The sequence below is a fragment of the Canis lupus genome, chromosome 5 (genome assembly GCF_003254725.2).
Source record: "Canis lupus dingo isolate Sandy chromosome 5, ASM325472v2, whole genome shotgun sequence".
NCBI classification, from domain to species: domain Eukaryota; kingdom Metazoa; phylum Chordata; class Mammalia; order Carnivora; family Canidae; genus Canis; species Canis lupus.
The window spans coordinates 14,312,182-14,328,456 of record NC_064247.1 but is presented as its reverse complement, the minus strand read 5'-3'; the positions used below and the strand labels follow the sequence as shown (position 1 = coordinate 14,328,456).

General features: G+C 56.1%; 2 long non-coding RNA genes across 2 annotated transcripts; one reads left to right on the top strand and one right to left on the bottom strand.

Moving 5' to 3' along the window:
* Window positions 1-282: 282 nt before the first annotated feature.
* LOC118354834 (uncharacterized) lies at window positions 283-2,316 on the bottom strand. The gene is made up of 3 exons (XR_004816120.2): window positions 2,172-2,316; window positions 1,338-1,414; window positions 283-888 (listed from the first exon to the last, which is right to left on the bottom strand). It is a non-coding gene; the product is annotated as an uncharacterized LOC118354834 (long non-coding RNA).
* Window positions 1,995-16,275, top strand: LOC125755088 (uncharacterized). Its single transcript, XR_007410632.1, has 2 exons — window positions 1,995-2,084; window positions 15,963-16,275. It is a non-coding gene; the product is annotated as an uncharacterized LOC125755088 (long non-coding RNA).

Below are 16,275 nucleotides of genomic sequence, written 5' to 3'. Positions count from 1 at the left end.
GTCTAAGGAAAGGACTTTGTGTCCACAGTGAGTTCTAGCTCACATCCAAGTCTCTAGGTGGGTGGAGGAACAATAAAGGGTCGGTGGTCTTCTTATCCTGCACAGAATTGGAAGGTGGGGGCTAGGTTGGTCCCCTGGACTTGGCTCCCTGGTAATGCTCCCCCACCCCCAGGTGCAGGATTTGGCATCTCAAGATCGGCTCACTTTGGCACGTCCAGCTGAGAGGGAGGATGGCTGTGTTCTGTGAAGACAAAGGCCTGGCTCTCCCACCAGTGCCAGGAGAGAATGTGTTATCTTGGGGCCCAGGTGGTCTGGCCCGGGTCTCTGTGCTGGCACCATGCAGCGCCCCCCAGCCCCCATGTCTGCTAAAAGGCAGAAGCTGTGGACAGAGGTGGCAGCTGTTCAAGGGGACGCTGGCCCTCCGAGCACCTGGGACTGGGGCCAGGAGGAGGGGCTGCTGCCGGCTTTGGGGTGGTCGTTGGCAGGACCCAGAGCTGAAATGCAGGCTTGGTGGGGAGAGAGCAGGGCATCGGGACCACACCCTCTCCCTGGTCGGACAGCGTCCAAGCCCTGCTTTGCCCAGGGGACCTGCTGTGGTGCGACAGTGAAGGGCCACCCCTCCCCTCCCTGGTGGGCCCCAATCTGTGCCCTGCCTGCCCTGTCTCCTGGGCTTCCCGTGTCCTCCTTCCATCCGGGCAGCTGGGCTCGTGGCCAGGCTGGGTGGAGCTGGGTTGGGGGCGCCTTGTCTGGGGGTTGGGGTTGAGCAGTCCTTACCGAGGGGCGGTAGGAGGGGGAAGTGCCCAGATCGTAGTAGGGGGGCTGCAGGGGCAGCTGCTCCACTTCCTGCTCCTGCTGCAGCAGCTGCTTCCCTGGCTCCAGGTGGAGAACCTGAAAGAGGAGACGAGCAGCTACACGGACTACTCCCCAGGGCCTCCTCCAGGAAGCCCTCCTGGATCCCCAGTCTGGTTCCCATCCTAGCATTCGCCACGCTGGAGGCTGGCTGGGAGGTGCAAGTGACCAGGACAGGGTCAGGTATCTGTGGGGCATTTGATGATTTTCTTTTAATGAATGGATGCATGGAGAGGCTGAGAGGTGGAGGAAGAGCTTCCCGTGTGGGCCCTGGATACGTGGGGGGCGGGGGGGGGTGTCCTAGTTTGTCATTTCTCAGCGTGGGGGCAGGGGAAGCCTGGGCCACGGGCTCCAGCCCAGGCCTGGCCTTTTGGGAACTGTTCAGGGGCCCGTGTACGTGGGGGGACTCTGCCTTCGGGACGGGCTCCTCCCTGGGGCCATCACCCATCTTTCCTGCCCACCCCCTCATTCCAGGGACTCAGGCCCACCTGGATGTCCTCAGGCGCACTGGTGGCTCTGCCTGTCGGGAGGAGGCTCCGGCTCCTGGGAGGTGGGCAAGGCAGTCCTGTGAGAACAGAATGAGGCTCACACGGGGGGTTCTGCTCCAGTCGGGCCACCTGCCAGCTGCTGGCCCCCGACTGAGTCCCACTAACATGGTTGGCCTCTCGTGCTCTGGGTAGCCTCCTGAGGGGTCAGAGCTTGGGGTTTGGTCACTCAGCACAGGTGGGTGGAGGCCGAGAGTGCCCCTCCTGTCCTGCTGGGTGTCTCTGCGCCCTGCCGAGTCTGTCCCTCCCTCCAGCCTGGGGACGGGAACCCCTTGTAGCTCAGGTGTCCTGGCTCAGAGGACCCTGGGAAATCCGGAGGATGCACATGGCTAGGACCAGGGTGAGGGGACCGAGGCCCACAAGGGCACAGCTTAGGGGGACATCAGAAATCTCAGTCATCACAATAAATAATATTTTAATACAATATATTTAAAACCAAAATTAATGCAACAATCCAGGATGCACAAAATATCAAGATGTTTAAAAAAAAAAGGTCAGATTAGTATTACTGAGTTATCTTTGGTGTCAGTCTCCAAACTAGCCTGCATGGCACTATTACTGAGCCTGTCTTTGCCTAAAATGTGGCTATTTCATTCCTCAAGGACTTCGGGCCTCACCCTTTGTCAGCCGCGGGGGTGACCTTGGACCTGTGTGCATGGTTTCCTGGCCTCCGAACCGTGGACTCCAATGGTACATCTGCTTCTGGGGGGAGGGGGGCCCCGGGGCTGGGAGGGGGGGGGTCTGGGTGGGCAGAGGAGCAGGCTTGCTGGCACTCACCCGCCACCCTCCACCTCCAGCTGGCGCTCCTGCTGCCGGCGATGCAGGAAGAGGACAGCAAGAGCCACACCAAGGATGAGGACCAGGGCCGCGGTGCCCGCTAGGAACCTGGCCACTTCTCCTGGGCCCCTCTGGTGGAGGGGCTTTTCTGGAGCCCAGAGATGAAGGGAGAGAGAGAGAGAGAGAGAAGATGAGAGGGAGGAAGAGAGAGAGGACTCTTGGAATCAGAGAGGTGGGCCTGAAGCAGGAGAGTCAGACCCTGAGGCAGCCCCTGTACCGGCTCCCCTCCCCCATCATGCTGGTTCTGGGGGGGTGGGTGAGGGGATGTCCCAGTTAGGCTGGGGTAGACCTCCTACTCCGCCTCCCCGGGGCCCTCAATCCCAGACTCTGCTCTGATCTGGGGATCTGGGGCATGGAGGTGGGGGTGGGGGTGGGGGAACCAGGGCAGGCGGAGGGGTGCTCAGAGATGGGGGTCCCCACCCCCTCATTCTATCTCTGGCCCTGCAGGGAGGATTCCTGTTGAGGAGTTTAATTTTCTTCCCCTCCCTACCCAATTAAACAAGCAAATGAACTAATTGGTGCTTTGCCCTCCCAGCTCTGGAGAGGGAGGGAGGTAGGATGGGAGGGAAGGTGGAGACGCAGATTGCACGGGGACCCTGGGTGGGTGGCAAACCAAGTCTGTCCAGTGTGGAAGCTGAAAGGCCTGGAGGGCCGCCGTCTAAGCACCCCCTCTGTCTGGAGGCCCGTGGCCGTTGCTCCCTAGGAGCATTAGCCCCTGGAGGGAGAAGTGGTGCTGGGGTACAGGCAGCCTGCTCTGGGGTGGGGGTCGGGGGGCAAATCATTGACTCTCTCTGGGCTCCAGAAAGGGTCCTGGGGGCTTGTGACAGTTCATTGACCAATTTCTCAGCCCGAGCCTGAGCCACTGGCTGTCCCTGAAGAGAAGGATGCCATGAGGCTGCTGGAAAGGAGCCTGAGGCAGGGAACTGGGGGGTACATATTGCTTTCTGGGCGGCCCCGCTGTCCCAGGTCGAGGAGACCACGGCCACACCGGGCCTCTCCTTTCCATCCCTCTGCTAGGCTCCATGTCTCACCTCTGACCCTTCCAATGCGCGAGGAGGAAGGGACTGGTGAGAAAATCCTATATACTTCCTCCCCTCTCTCCTCCCCGCACCGTATTATGTATAATTAAACACAAGAGCACCTGAATGGAGGCGCTAAATTGCAGTTTGCCATAAACATCATGGAGCCAATTTTCCCGAAGCGGGATTGACAAGCACCTGCCTCTCTCTCTGCTCCATCCCAGTGCCCTGACGCAGGCTGTGTCTGGGGGAGGCCTCAGTACCAGCCGTGGCTCCCAGCGAGGCTGCAGCCCCTCCCTGGCCGGGTGTCTGTCCATCCCCAGCATCTGTCCATCCCCAGCTGGTGGGCCGAGGCCCCGCTGGGAGGGCAGTGTCTGTGTGTGTGTGTGTGTGTGTCCTGGGGACTCCGGAGCCCCAGACCCCTCCCCGTCCCTTGACTCTCCACCAGCACTGTCCCTTCTCAACTGTCGCAGACTCCCAGGGCCGGGATAACCGCAGCCAGTTACACAAACCTTGCCCGCTTTTCTGCAAATGGTAGCATCTTAGCAGCCACCACAACCCCCTTCCTGGACTTTCTTCTTTATCCTCAAGGCTTCCTGTTTTCGGCCCCTGCGGTCTTCCTACCCTGCTTCTCCCCTGGTTTTGCAAGCGAATATCGCTCCTCTGCTGTGTTCCAGGCGCTGGTCTGGTGCTGGGTGACAGGGAGGCACAAGGCCCAGGCCCTGCCTCTCAACTCTGCTGGGTCCCATTCCTCTTCCTTCTGCCTCCTGGACAGCTCTCCGTATGGCCGCTCCTCCCCGGCTGCAGAGCCACTACCCTGGTCCAAGCCACCAGCGTCCCCTGAGCGGCTGCGACAGCCTCACCAGCCTCCTTGCCTCCGGTCTTGTCCTCTCTTAGCTCTTCTCCACGCTTGAGCCCCAGTGATCTTTCTAAAAACCTCATCAGGCCACAGCCCTTCTTAAAAGTCTTCTGAGAGACCCTCTGCTTTCCCTCGGTGGGTGCAGAAGCCTCAACCCCCTCCCCTGGACTCGGGAATTTTGTTCGTGGGGGGCCACCAGGCAAACCTAGGTGCCCGTTTCCTCTCCGTGCAGCTGAGGCAGGCTGGTCTTCCAGACGGCTGGCTGGGTGCGCGATGGGAGTGTGAAAAAAGTAGCACAAGCCCACAAACCCCGTCTGGCTCAGAGTTCGGGTTTCTCTCCTCCTGGAGCCAGCTGATCCCAGGGCTGGGGGGCAGCCCCGCGGTGGACCTGGGCAGGAAGGGGAGACGGTTTGGGGCAGCCCTGCCTCGACTCCCTGCTTCTCGGTGACTTCCCCCCGGGGGCCCTGGGGCCACTGGAGCAGGAGAGCAAGCTGCAAGAGTCCCCAGGATACACACACGCATGCCCTTGTAAGGGGCCTTATGTCATGCTTACGGTGCAGACGACAACATGCGGCAAGTGACCCTGTGCACGCACCAGTGTGGGCATGAGGACAAAGGGCCAAAATATGAGTGCCAGGTCCCAAGAGTCCTGGGGCCCTGCCTGATTCCTCTGGAGGGTCCCCACCCTGGTGGAGAGAAACACTAGCGGAGGGACGATGAGACATGGGGCCAGGGAAAGGCTAGGAAGAGCAATTGGCCTGATTGACGTCTGTGTCAGGCACCTGTGCTGACCCGGGGTTTGTTTGATCCTCATGTCAAGCCCGCAAAATTAGATGATGTTACTCCCAGTGAGAAAAAGGAGGCCCAGAGAGAGGTTAAGTACTTTGCCCAAGGTCACCCGGCCAGGCAGTGCAGAGCGGGCTGCAGGGACTGCGTCCGTGTGACACTCTCCAATGAGGCTGCGGGTCTAAGTAATTCTGGCCCCTCATATGGCAGGAAGCTGCGTCGCCTGCCCAGACACATCCCTGCCGACCTCCTCGCCCTGGGTTGCTTTGTGTCTGAGCCTCCCCTTGACAGCTGTGAGGTGGGGGGCCCAGCGCTGGCCCCAGCTGGAGCCCTGGCACTGAACCCTCAGACATTCTCTAATTACACCAGGACAAATGTGCACCCCCACCCCAGCCCCAGCTGCATGGGCTTTCGGGCAGGACTGGTCACCTACAGGCAGCCGGGCCTGGCTGGGGCTTGAGTGGAGGGCCCGGGAGAGCCGGGGATCCCTCTGTGAGGGAGGGGGTCAGGCCTCTGGAGAGCATCTCCTGTGAGCCTACCCGGGCACAGGGCTGAGGCTGGTTCTGTTGGGCTTATCCTACTGAGAAAGCTCAGAGAGGCCAAGTCGGTGGTCCCGAGTCCCACTGCCAGAAACGCCGCCACTGGAATTGGACAAGGTCGACTTCTGCAGTCCCTCTTTTCCTTCTAGGAGCAGGGCCCGGTCTGTCTGTGACACAGGAGCCACCCTCCAGACAGAGCTTGCACCTGCCTTGGCTCAGGCCCCAGAGACCAACTGCCTCCTGCCTGTTCCTGGGACCACGCCAGTGACACCTCTAAGCCTCCGTGTTCTCACCTGTCACATGGTGACAACACACCTGGTTTTCCTGCCCTTGGACTGAGAATGCAAAATCCCCAGTTGGGAGATAAAGACAGACCTAGGTTGTAGTCTAGGGGGGCTGCAGGCCAGGGACGGTCAGGGGCTTCCTGGCTCTTCCTCAAACCAGGTCTGCCCAGGGCCCCTGGTGGCTTAGTCGGTTAAGCATCTGCCTTCAGCTTAGGTCATGATCTCGGGGTCCTGGGATCAAGTCCTGCATCGGACTCCCTGCTCAGCTGGGAGTCTTCTTCTCCCTCTCCCTCTGCCCCTCCCACTCCAGCTCATGCTCGCTCTCTCTCAAGTAAATAAAATCTTAAAAACAAAACAGATCTGCCTGTTGCAGTAAGGCCCCATGATGGGAAGTGTGAGGAGCTTGGGTTTCACCCAATGTTTGATAATCTCAGTCTGCTTCTCCCTACCACCCTGACCCTCAACCAGCCCCCAGTGGTCCTGAACCCCCATCCCTCACTCAGTGGCTTCGTGTCATGCTCACTTGCTCTACCCATCACCCCTCCTTTAGTTCAATAAATATGTCCTGAGCACCAAATATGTGTCAGGCACTGTGATGGGTGCTGGGGGTCTTGGCCCTGGCTCGTGGGGGGAAATAAGCCCCCTATTTTGTGATTCTTCAAAAGAAGACTGTAAGAGATCCAGGAGAGGTATGCAGAAGAGAATAGCTCTGGGAGTTCATGGCTTCACACAGGAGGAGCCTTTGGAGCAGGGTTTTGAAAGGTTAATAGGAGTTTACCGGGAGAAGAAGAGGAGAACATTGGAGGCGAGGTGAGGAGTGTTGCAATGACCACAGGTGAAATGTGGGCTATATGAGAAAAATTGCAAGTTTGGGATGTGGCCAGGAAATGTGATGCAAGGGGAGACGGACAGGGCAGGAGTCTGGGGCAGGGGAGGAGGCCCACCTCACTCAGAGGTTTAGCTTTTATCTGTAGGTAATGTGACACCCTCTGTCCTGCTACCCCTGCCTGGGGACAGAGACACTGGTTTCTCAGGGGCTGGACTGACCAGAGCTCCCCTGTAGCTGCCTCTTTCAGAGCCCCTTGGGGCAGCACGTGGCCCTTCTGCTCACCAAGCTGTCCTGGGTTGGTCTGCCCTCTGCTTGCCTACAGTGATGCAGATGGAACAGGTGGTTCTGGGGGACCTGAGGAGCTCAGAGGGGTGGGGTGTCTGAATGTGGCCCCAATGCCCAGAGGTAGAAGAGGCTGGGTGGGGGAGAGGCTGATTACATTGCCAAGGGGGCCCACCCAGTGGGCCAGTGTCCACCTGGCCATTTGGCCAGCCCAGGTGTGCAGGAGTGTGGCTCCTTCCTGCTGGCCAGAGGCAGGTGGCGAGAGCTTGAGTGGGGGCCCTCTGGACCGCTCGCCTCTCTTGGGGGGTCTGAAGGCAGCCCAGCAGTCTCGTGGGTACCCCGCATCTCTAAGTGCCAGATGGAGGCAGGGCTCCCAAGACCTGTTTTAATCTTGTCATTTTACAGAAGCTCAACTGTGAGAATGCAGGTCCTGATCTGCAGGTGATAGGGACATTCTTTTTTTTTTTTTTTAAGGTTGTATTTATTTATTCATGAGAGACACACGGAGAGAGGCAGAGACACAGGCAGAGGAGAAGCAGGATCCCTGCAGGGAGCCCGATGTGGGACTCAATCCCAGGACCCGGGATCACAGCCTGAGCCGAAGGCAGACACTCAACCGCTGAGCCACTCAGGCACCCCTGATAGGGACCTTCTGACCATAGAGGCCAGGGCACCCCTGGGGCCGTGGCTGGGGACAGGGAAGGGCAGCAAGGCTTCTGGAAACCAGCAGTGGCGGCCCCGTAGCCCTGTGGCCTCAGCATCAAGACTAAGGTCCGAGGCCCCCCAGGGAACTCCTGCGGGGGCCCCACCTCCCTTCCCACGCGTGCCTGACTGTGCATTCCAGCTCGCTGCAGCCCCTGCATCTGTCTCTCTTTCCTCAGTTCCGTCTGCCCAGGTCTCCAGGCTGGGTGGCTGCTGTACGATCACACTTGGAGGTTGTAGAAATCTCCTCTCCCTTTGCCCAGGAGTGGACATAACCCTCTCTTCCCTACGTTGGGGGGTGAGGTGGGGGGGCACCTTCCCCTGAGCCAAGGTGGTGAGGGAACCCACCCAGAGGCCTGAACTGATGCGGCCACCCTGCAGCGACCAGGCTAGGGTGGCTCGGCCTCAGGGTGGGGCTTCAGGTCAGATCTTCTCCATCTTGGAAATGAGGTTATCACAGATTGGGGTTAATTCTTCATTTTCCTTAGTCTTCTGCTTTACTGTCTTCTCCAGTGACTGGATGCGCACCTGCTCCTTCCTCAGGCTGGCCTGGAAGGCCAGGGCCTCTGCTTGGACCTTCCACGCACCTGGGCGATCTCCTCGCTGGCCAGCTTGAGCATCTCTTCTGCGTGGGCCTTCAGGGCCTGGTACCGCTGGCCCTCCTTCTCAATCCTCACTATGTAATCTTCGACACACTTCTTCAGAGATTCTTCATTCGTGTGATACCCCTCGATCACTTCCTTCTGTTTCTCAAACCGCTTGAAGAGGTCAGAGAAAGACTTTTCCATGGAGCTCAGGTCTGTAGCCAACTGGTCTTTTTCCTTTAGAATCTTCTGGATCTCAGCTTTTGCTAGTTCCTTCTGTTTCTGAGCCTCCTCCATCCCCTGATACTCGATCCCCTCAAACTCGTCCATTATCTTCCCCATTTCCAGATTCTTCGCATGGAGTGTGTCACACCTGCTCCTCAGCAAGGAGTTCTTCTCCAGCAAGGCCTCTGCCTTCTTCTTCCCTTGGGCTGGAGAGCTAGGGGGCCTGAGTCTCTAGTCCACAGCCTGGGGTGGCCCTGGGCGGGTGCTGGGGGTCAAAGCTCTGGACTGGGTTGTGCTTCGAGCCCGTCTCTTCTCTTAGAAATCAGCGTTAGTGTCAACAGCCTTTTCTCTTTGGCCACAGAATTTGCTTAGGCTCCAGACTCAAGTAGGGGTCCCTTTGCAGTCACCTGTTCAGACCTCCTGGATGGAGATTGAAGGCTCCAGGTGTGCAGCCGGTCCTCCTGTCTCCCTAGCCCCTGACTTCTGTTCCATTTGGCTTGGGCAGATGTAGATTCCGGAAGGGGCCTAGCACAGCGACTGGCACATAGCATGTGTAATAAATGGCCACTCTTTTCGTCACTACTATTCATTAAGTGTAAATCGATGGTGGTGATGCTGCTGCTAATAATGGTGATGATGCTGGTCCCCGAAAGTTTGGCATCTCTCGCTGAAGTGTGGGCCAGGGTCCACCTGGGGCCACGTTGTCATGATATCACTTATATCATACATGTGCTTTTACCTAAATTATCTCACTTGATGCCTGCACCCCTTTGCCTGTTGGTCAGATGGGTAGGTGGAGGCTCAGAGAAGCTTAGTAAAATGCTCAGGGCCACACAGCTCACTGGTGATGGAAAGGAGACAGGAACTCAGCCATCCCGATCCTCAGTGCAGTGCTCTGACCGGCCCCCTTGAGGGCCCTGCCTGGGGGGTTTTCATGTCCCCTGCTGCCTCTGGTTCCAGGGTCATCTGCAGAGGAGGACAGGCCAGCTCAGTCTTGAGTTTACCACTTAGGTAGCTGTGTAATCCCCAGCAACTCACTCAAACCCTCTGAGCCTCAGTGTCCTCATCTGTAAGATGGGACTAACAGCAGGGTTGTTGTCAGGTGTAAATGAGGTGAGGCGTGTTCGGGTATTAGCATGGTGCCTGTGCTTAGTCAGTGCTTAGTAAGCATAGTTTCTAGCAGGTCAGGGACATGACTGCTCCTTGGGCAAATCCCAGGCAGCCAGGGCTGGGGCCCCTGCCCTAATCCTTCCTGTTGGTCTCTCAGCCTTCCCTTCAGCTTTTCCTAGTCCTTTGCTGGTTGTGATCCATAAAGCCCAACTTGTCTAGACCTGCGTGAGCTCTGGGACAAGGGGTCAGGGTCTCCCAGCATGTGTGTGTATGCGTGCACGCAGTGTGAGAGGCTATGACACTATTTTGCACAAGGTGTTCTGGCCATCTGGAATGCTCTCCCCGGTGTCTCCAGGCCTCCCAGCCCCTCCCATTGGCTCTTCACACTTTGAGTTGTTAGGAGAAAAAAGGATCATAGAAGAGGCTGACTTTCCCAGAAGCTCTCCCCCTGCCACTGGGTTTGTTTCAGAGCCCCCTCCAAGGTCAGGCCCAGCTGGGGAGAGTTACAGGATTTCACGCACATTCCTGGAGGGGGAGGGACTATCTCTCTGATGGGGATCCCTGATGGGGATCCAGGCAGGGGCCTGATGAGCGAGGGGTAGGGGTATCCAGCCCCAAGTAGGGCTGGGGGCCTGGGGAAGCCATTTATCTGCCTCCCCCCACAGGGCATGGTCTGGGGTGTAAGTGATTTCACCAGCCCTCCCCCACTGCAACATGCACGCTGCCCCAGGTCTCAGAAACAGCTTGTCCTCTGAGCCCCCTGCTGCCTGCTTAGGGGGGGGCCATCACTCCCTCCTAGTCTCCATGGTGCCCAAGGAGACCCTCACCCACCCTAGCAAAAGGCCAGGGCTTCCCCTGGATTGTTTGAGGATGACCTATGAGGGGTTATGCCTCCAGTTTTTATAGGCTCTTGCCCTCCTTGGTGCCCCTCTCCACAGGCTATGGCTCAGTGTCAGGGGTCAGGGAGGGGGGCGTACAGGGGTGGAGGCAGTCCTCAAAGCAACCCCCCCATCACCCAGTATGTGGCCCTGCTCTCCTAAACTTCTTCCCACACATCAATCACTGTCCATAGGGCCAAGTCATTCTTCCACTTTATTTCACTGGGACAAGCCGAGCATTTTTCAAAAGGAACATGGCTAAGAAAATAAGAACAGGCAATATAAAAACACAGGAGTGGCCGAGTTCATGGAGAACCTATTTCTTATCCTAATGCCATTTGTCATCCAGTCACAGACTCCTGAGAAATATCTTGAAGGTCAGCACTGCAGGCAGAAAGCTTGGGCTTCCCTGGAAGGAAGTGAGGTCCCTGTCCTTGGAGGTATTGAGGCAGGGCTTTGGAGGCTCCTTGGTGGGAGATGATTCTGAAAGGTCATTGCACCATGGTGATTCTTTATAATCACATAGAAGTTCGGGCTTTACAAAGGGCTTTCACCTGTGTTCTCATGTCTTTGGTACAATCGTGGGAAACAGGCAGACTGCTTTACAGGTAAGAAGACTGAGGCACAAGAGACAAGTGGCTTTTCCCAAGTGTCCTCGAGGTCGTGACCACCTTGCTGGGATTCACATTTCGAGCCCCATGGGGGCAGAGCTGCTTCAGCTTCAGGGCACCCATGGTCCTGCCCCGACTAAGCAGGAAGTAGATTTGGCTCACACTCGCAAGGCACCTAGGAGGTGGCCAGAGGTGATTCTGGAGTCAATGGGCCTTCAGCCCTGGACAGCATCACCCCCACAAGGACACATTAGCATGAGAGGCTGGGGGGGAGGGTGTCCCAAGGGAATCAGAAAGAGTAGAAATCCTAAAACAAAGGCAGGGCGCTGAGGGGCTGTCTCCCTGGAAGTGGTGAGTGTTGATGGCCTAGCTGGCTGTCTATCCTGGGCAAGGGGCCCTCCATCATCCCAGGACCCCACATCAGGGCTTCTCCCTGTAGAAAATCTCCCAAACCAAATACATATCGAGAGTAATCACAGCACAGTCTGGAGTTATTGAAATGAGAGGGGATTTAGATGTGAAAACGCTTATGTTAAAATGTAATGAAACTTAATGGCTTTTCTCTGGGCCTTGCCAAGGTGGCAGGTGCAAATCCCCTCCACTCAGTAGGGGCTCTGATTCTCAGATGGGGTGTGTGGGGGCGGGTTGGCAACGAGCTTTAAAACCCAAGGGGGTGCAGAAGACTCAAGAATTCTGGAAGACTTCAAGACCTAGACACATCTAGGGAGGGGAGGAGGAGCGGGGCAGTTTAGTTCTGGCAAGTTCTAGGAGCAGCACCATGGGATGCCTCAGAGAGAGGATTTGGTTCATCTGTTTTTCCCTCAGGGGAAAACAATCTTAAGAGAAATGGGGACACCTGGACTCCAGGTCCTCCCCGGAAGGGGTGCCGGAGGACGTCTGATGGGGACAGGGGCTGAGCATTTAGGTGGGCGTGTGGGGCTGGGTGAGGGTGGTATGGAGATGGTGTGTCCTGTGCACAGGCTCCTCGGTTGTGCCCTACTCGCCCCTCCCTGTGGCCCTCGAAGTAGGCGTTATTGTCTCCATATTACAGCCCTGGCCTCAAGCACCAAGCCAATGAGAGACAGATTTGGTGGCTGCACCCAGGCCTGCATAGCTCCAAAAGGGGGACCGCCCACCAGTGTTCTGGGTGGGGAGAGGGGGTGGTCTGGGCTAAGCTTCAAGACTCCGGAGCTCTACCTCACACGGGGCTGTGTGTGTTCAGTGTGTTTTGCAAGTTATAAATCATTGCGAAACTGTGAGCCGTGGTGGCATTTTGGTTCTTTTTAATAAGAAGTTCGCTACATTGCAAAGAGCACTTGGCTTGGAGTCAAAAGGCCTGAATCCAAGTTATGAGTCTACTCCTCACCACCTGTGTGACTTTGGGCAAGACATTTAGCTTCCTGAGCCTCTGGTTAATCATCAGCTAAATGGGGCCAGGAAGACCTGCCTCCTGCTTACCTCCCCAGCTGGCCGTGAGAATCCTGGGGCACACAGCTTCCCTTCCTGCAGCCCAAGGGGCCTGGCCCAGTCTAGTTGATTCCTGCTGCAAACCTTTACATGGACGTCCTCTCTGGGTGCTGGGTTTTCAACAGGCTTTTCCAGATCACTTCCGTTTTACGAAGTCATCTTTGATACCATCTTTTCCAGGAAACCTTTCCCCCCCCGGGAGCCCCACCTGTCTCGGATGACTCTATCTGATACCAAACGAGGTTCCCACACGCTCAGTTGTCCCCTGCCTGGGGCACTTGCTATTTCATGGGCATACTGAAACTTGTTTCAGGCCCAGGGTCTCTCCACCCCTCTATGAGTGAGGCTGGTGTGGCCCCTCTCCTGGCTCTCTTCCAGCCCTGTGGTCAGGACATAGCTCTACTCCTTAGAGTCTCTATGGTTTCAGGCAGTGGGCAGAGGGTACAGTGGTTAGAGACACAGCTTCTGAAGCCAGGCTCCTCCCTACCCCTAAGTGCTAACTCCATGACTTGAGCAGCTCTCTTCATCTCTTCACTTCTCTGTGTCTTGGGATGGTGATAATAATACTGCCCACCTTCTGAGACTGAGGTGAAGATTTATTTTTTAAAAAGATTTTATTTAAGAGAGAGAGCAGAGACATAGGCAGAGGGAGAAGCAGGCTCCATGCAGAAGCCTGATGCGGGACTCGATCCCAGGACCCCGGGATCATGCCCTGAGCTGAAGGCAGGCGCTCAACCACTGAGCCACCCAGGTGTCCCAGTGATTTGTAATTCTAAAGCAGGCAGGTGAATGTCTTGCTTGGGAGCTGCATGTGTTGTGCCATAGGGCCAAAAGCTTTGGGCACTGGGTGTGACACCCAAGGGCCCAGGCTTGGGGAGGGAGAACCTGATTGCTGGAAGGTGATGGCAGAAAACACAAAAGAGGATGGGCAGATGTTGGATGGTGAGTTTTCCCAGCCAGGCTGTGTGCTGTCTCTCTCTAGAGCCTGTAGGAAGGCTGGTACCAACCAGTGGGGGGCCCTAGATCCCTTAGAGGGCTGGGATGCCTCCTGAAAGAACTCTGTGTAGGGATCAGCACTTTTTATTGATCAAAACCCCCAATTTTTCCTTCTCTAGAGGAAAGCTCTGGAGACAGCAGCCAGTCTTTCCTGGGGTCTGGCCATCCTCCTACCCTGGGACTCCCTAAGTGGCCTGCCAGAAAAGACATTCTCATTGTGATCTTACCTATTGGGGACTCCTTCTCTGCTCAGCCCATGTAGAGGCTTGGATCTTTGTTAGTGGGACCAGATTCTTCACTTCTGTGTGGAGGAGGGCAGAGTGGGGGGTTCTCACCAGTAAGCGGGGTGAGAACGGCCCGACAGGCCGCTGCCCGCCCTCCCACACAGCCAGCCAGGCTCCTCTGAGAGCTGCTCTGGCCACTGTCACCCCGGACATCTAGTCTCTGGATCGATTGCAGTAGATGGAGGTGATGGATGGGGTGTGGTGACTCATCAGTATTGGGGCTGCTGAGGAGCTCCGGGGGACCTCCTACTCCAGCCCCACTCGGTGTCCAGAAGCAGCCCAGGAGAGGCCAAGGCTCCCAGCTTCCAAGCTCTTTGTCCCACATGCTGATAGGGACCGACTGGGAGGTGAGGAGCCTTGCTTGAGAAGTGGCTATGATGGAAGTAGAGCCCCGATTCCCAGTCTGGCCTCTTCCCAGCCCCTCCCTGCCTCCTGCCTGCCATCCAGCTCTGACCACCAGCCCTTCCCTCCAACCCTTCACAGTCCTCAGTGAAAACGGCAGCTGGGTGTGGCTCACTGTCCCCTGCTCTTCTTGTGAAACCCTAGGATACGTGCATTGCTTAAGTGTCAGTCTGGGCAGCAGTGGAAGGTTTCCCAGCCAGCCTCACCCAGTGTGGCCACTGTGGTGCTCCACACCTCATCGAACCACAGGGTGTTACTCTGTTTTGTGTCAGGATGTGACTCTCCTGACGGCTGGCCCTTCCTGAGGCTCTGGGACCCAGTCCAGAGCGCATGCCGTCCTCCCTCCTTCTCTGGCTCTCCCCAACCCATCCTGCCTCCCCAGTGCCTCCTGGGCCCCCAGAACAAGGACCTGTCTGAGGAGGGCCATGGCATAGCTGGATGGACACTAACCCCTCCTCCTGGAAGTGCATGACAATGGACTTTCAAAATTTTCTTTAAAGCCTAGGGTCCTTTCAAAACCCCAAATCTCAGTCAGTCATATGAAGATGTGCTTGACATCCTTAGTCATCAGGGAAAGGCAAATGAAGTCACAATGGGATGCCACTCTGCCCCCACCAGCACAGCTACACCTGAAGGAACAGATGACAGCGTGCATAGGCAAGGAAGCGGGGTAAGAGAACCCTCGTACCCTCCTGGTGGGGGCATGAGTTGGCACAATCACTTCGGAAGACCGTTTGGCTGGATCTGCTAATCCCCATCCCACTCCCAGGTTTATGCCAAACAGAAATGAGTGTTGTGTGCTGCAAAGTTACATATGAGAATGTTGTAGCAACCTTAGTCATAACTAGCCCCAACTGGAAACACCAAACACATCCGGGGAAAGAAGCAATGCATCGCAGCAGATTCACACAACGCAGTATTACACAGCAAGCAAAAACACGCCTCATGGGTGCATCTCACAGGCATCATATGGGGTGAAAGAAGCCAGACACACAGGGAGCTTGAGTGAGCATCTGTGTCTTGATGTGGGGTGGGTGGTGGTGACATGGGTGCATGTGCCGCTGCACCCTTAAGGTCGGTACACTCTATTGTTTGTACAGTGTTCCTCAATTAAAAATATATGTGAAGGTAAAAGCAACAAAATACTAAAATCTTACACGGAATCCTGGTAGGTAAAACAGATGGAAGCTGAGACCCATCCTTTTGCTTTCCACCTCAGGAGCCTCCTGGGGCATTTTGGCAGATGCCACTCTGGAGAACACATTGGAAGCCTTTTCCTTGGGGTAAACATGGCCTCAGGGATCTCCATCAGGACCATGCCTCAGAGGGACATCCCAGCTCCTCTACACCTGTGTCCCTCCCACCGGATGGGGGGGTCTTGTGGGACAATGCGAATCATGGTGGTTGCTGTGTAGCCAGAAAGGCACAGAGCTAAGCCCCTAGCTGGGACTTGGCAAGTGTCCTAAGGCCTGATGTCATTTCCATGACAGGTTCCATTTCCCTGCCACAGTTTGCTGCGTAGGGCAGATAGGCAGTGGGGAAAATAATAGTAAGAGATAATTCTAGCCTAGCTTAACTCGACAGAGCCCTCGCTCTGTTCCAGGCATTGTGTTAAGTACTTTACAAAGGGATGATTCGTCTTTAATCCCTACAGCAGCCCTCTGTGGTAGGTGCCACTATTATCTGCTTTACAAATAACTTTCTCTATATACAACTGTTTTTATTCATCTCAGCAGTCTATTCTTACAGCTTGAATTATAAAGCTCAGGGAAGGCAAGCAACTTGCCTTAGGTACACACAGCTGATAAATGGTACAACTAGGGATGGAATCAAGGTCAGTTGGACCCTAAAGTCTGCCTCTTTCCTTTCACCAGGGTTTCAACAAATGTCTGCTGTGAACTGAACTGTTAGAATCATCTAAAAGGACCGCAACGGGCTGAAATACTGACCCCGATCATTACGATAAATGGATAGCAGAGAAAAATGAAAATTACCACATTTAGGGGAAAAATTGACAGCTCAAGTACTGGGTGAGGGAGATCTGCTTAGTAGTAGCACACATGATAAAGATTTACACATCCACCCACCCACCCATCCACCCACCCATCCATCTCCACCTATCCTTCCATCTACTCATCCATCCATTCATCCATCCATCAACTCATCTACTCATTGTCTCATCCATCT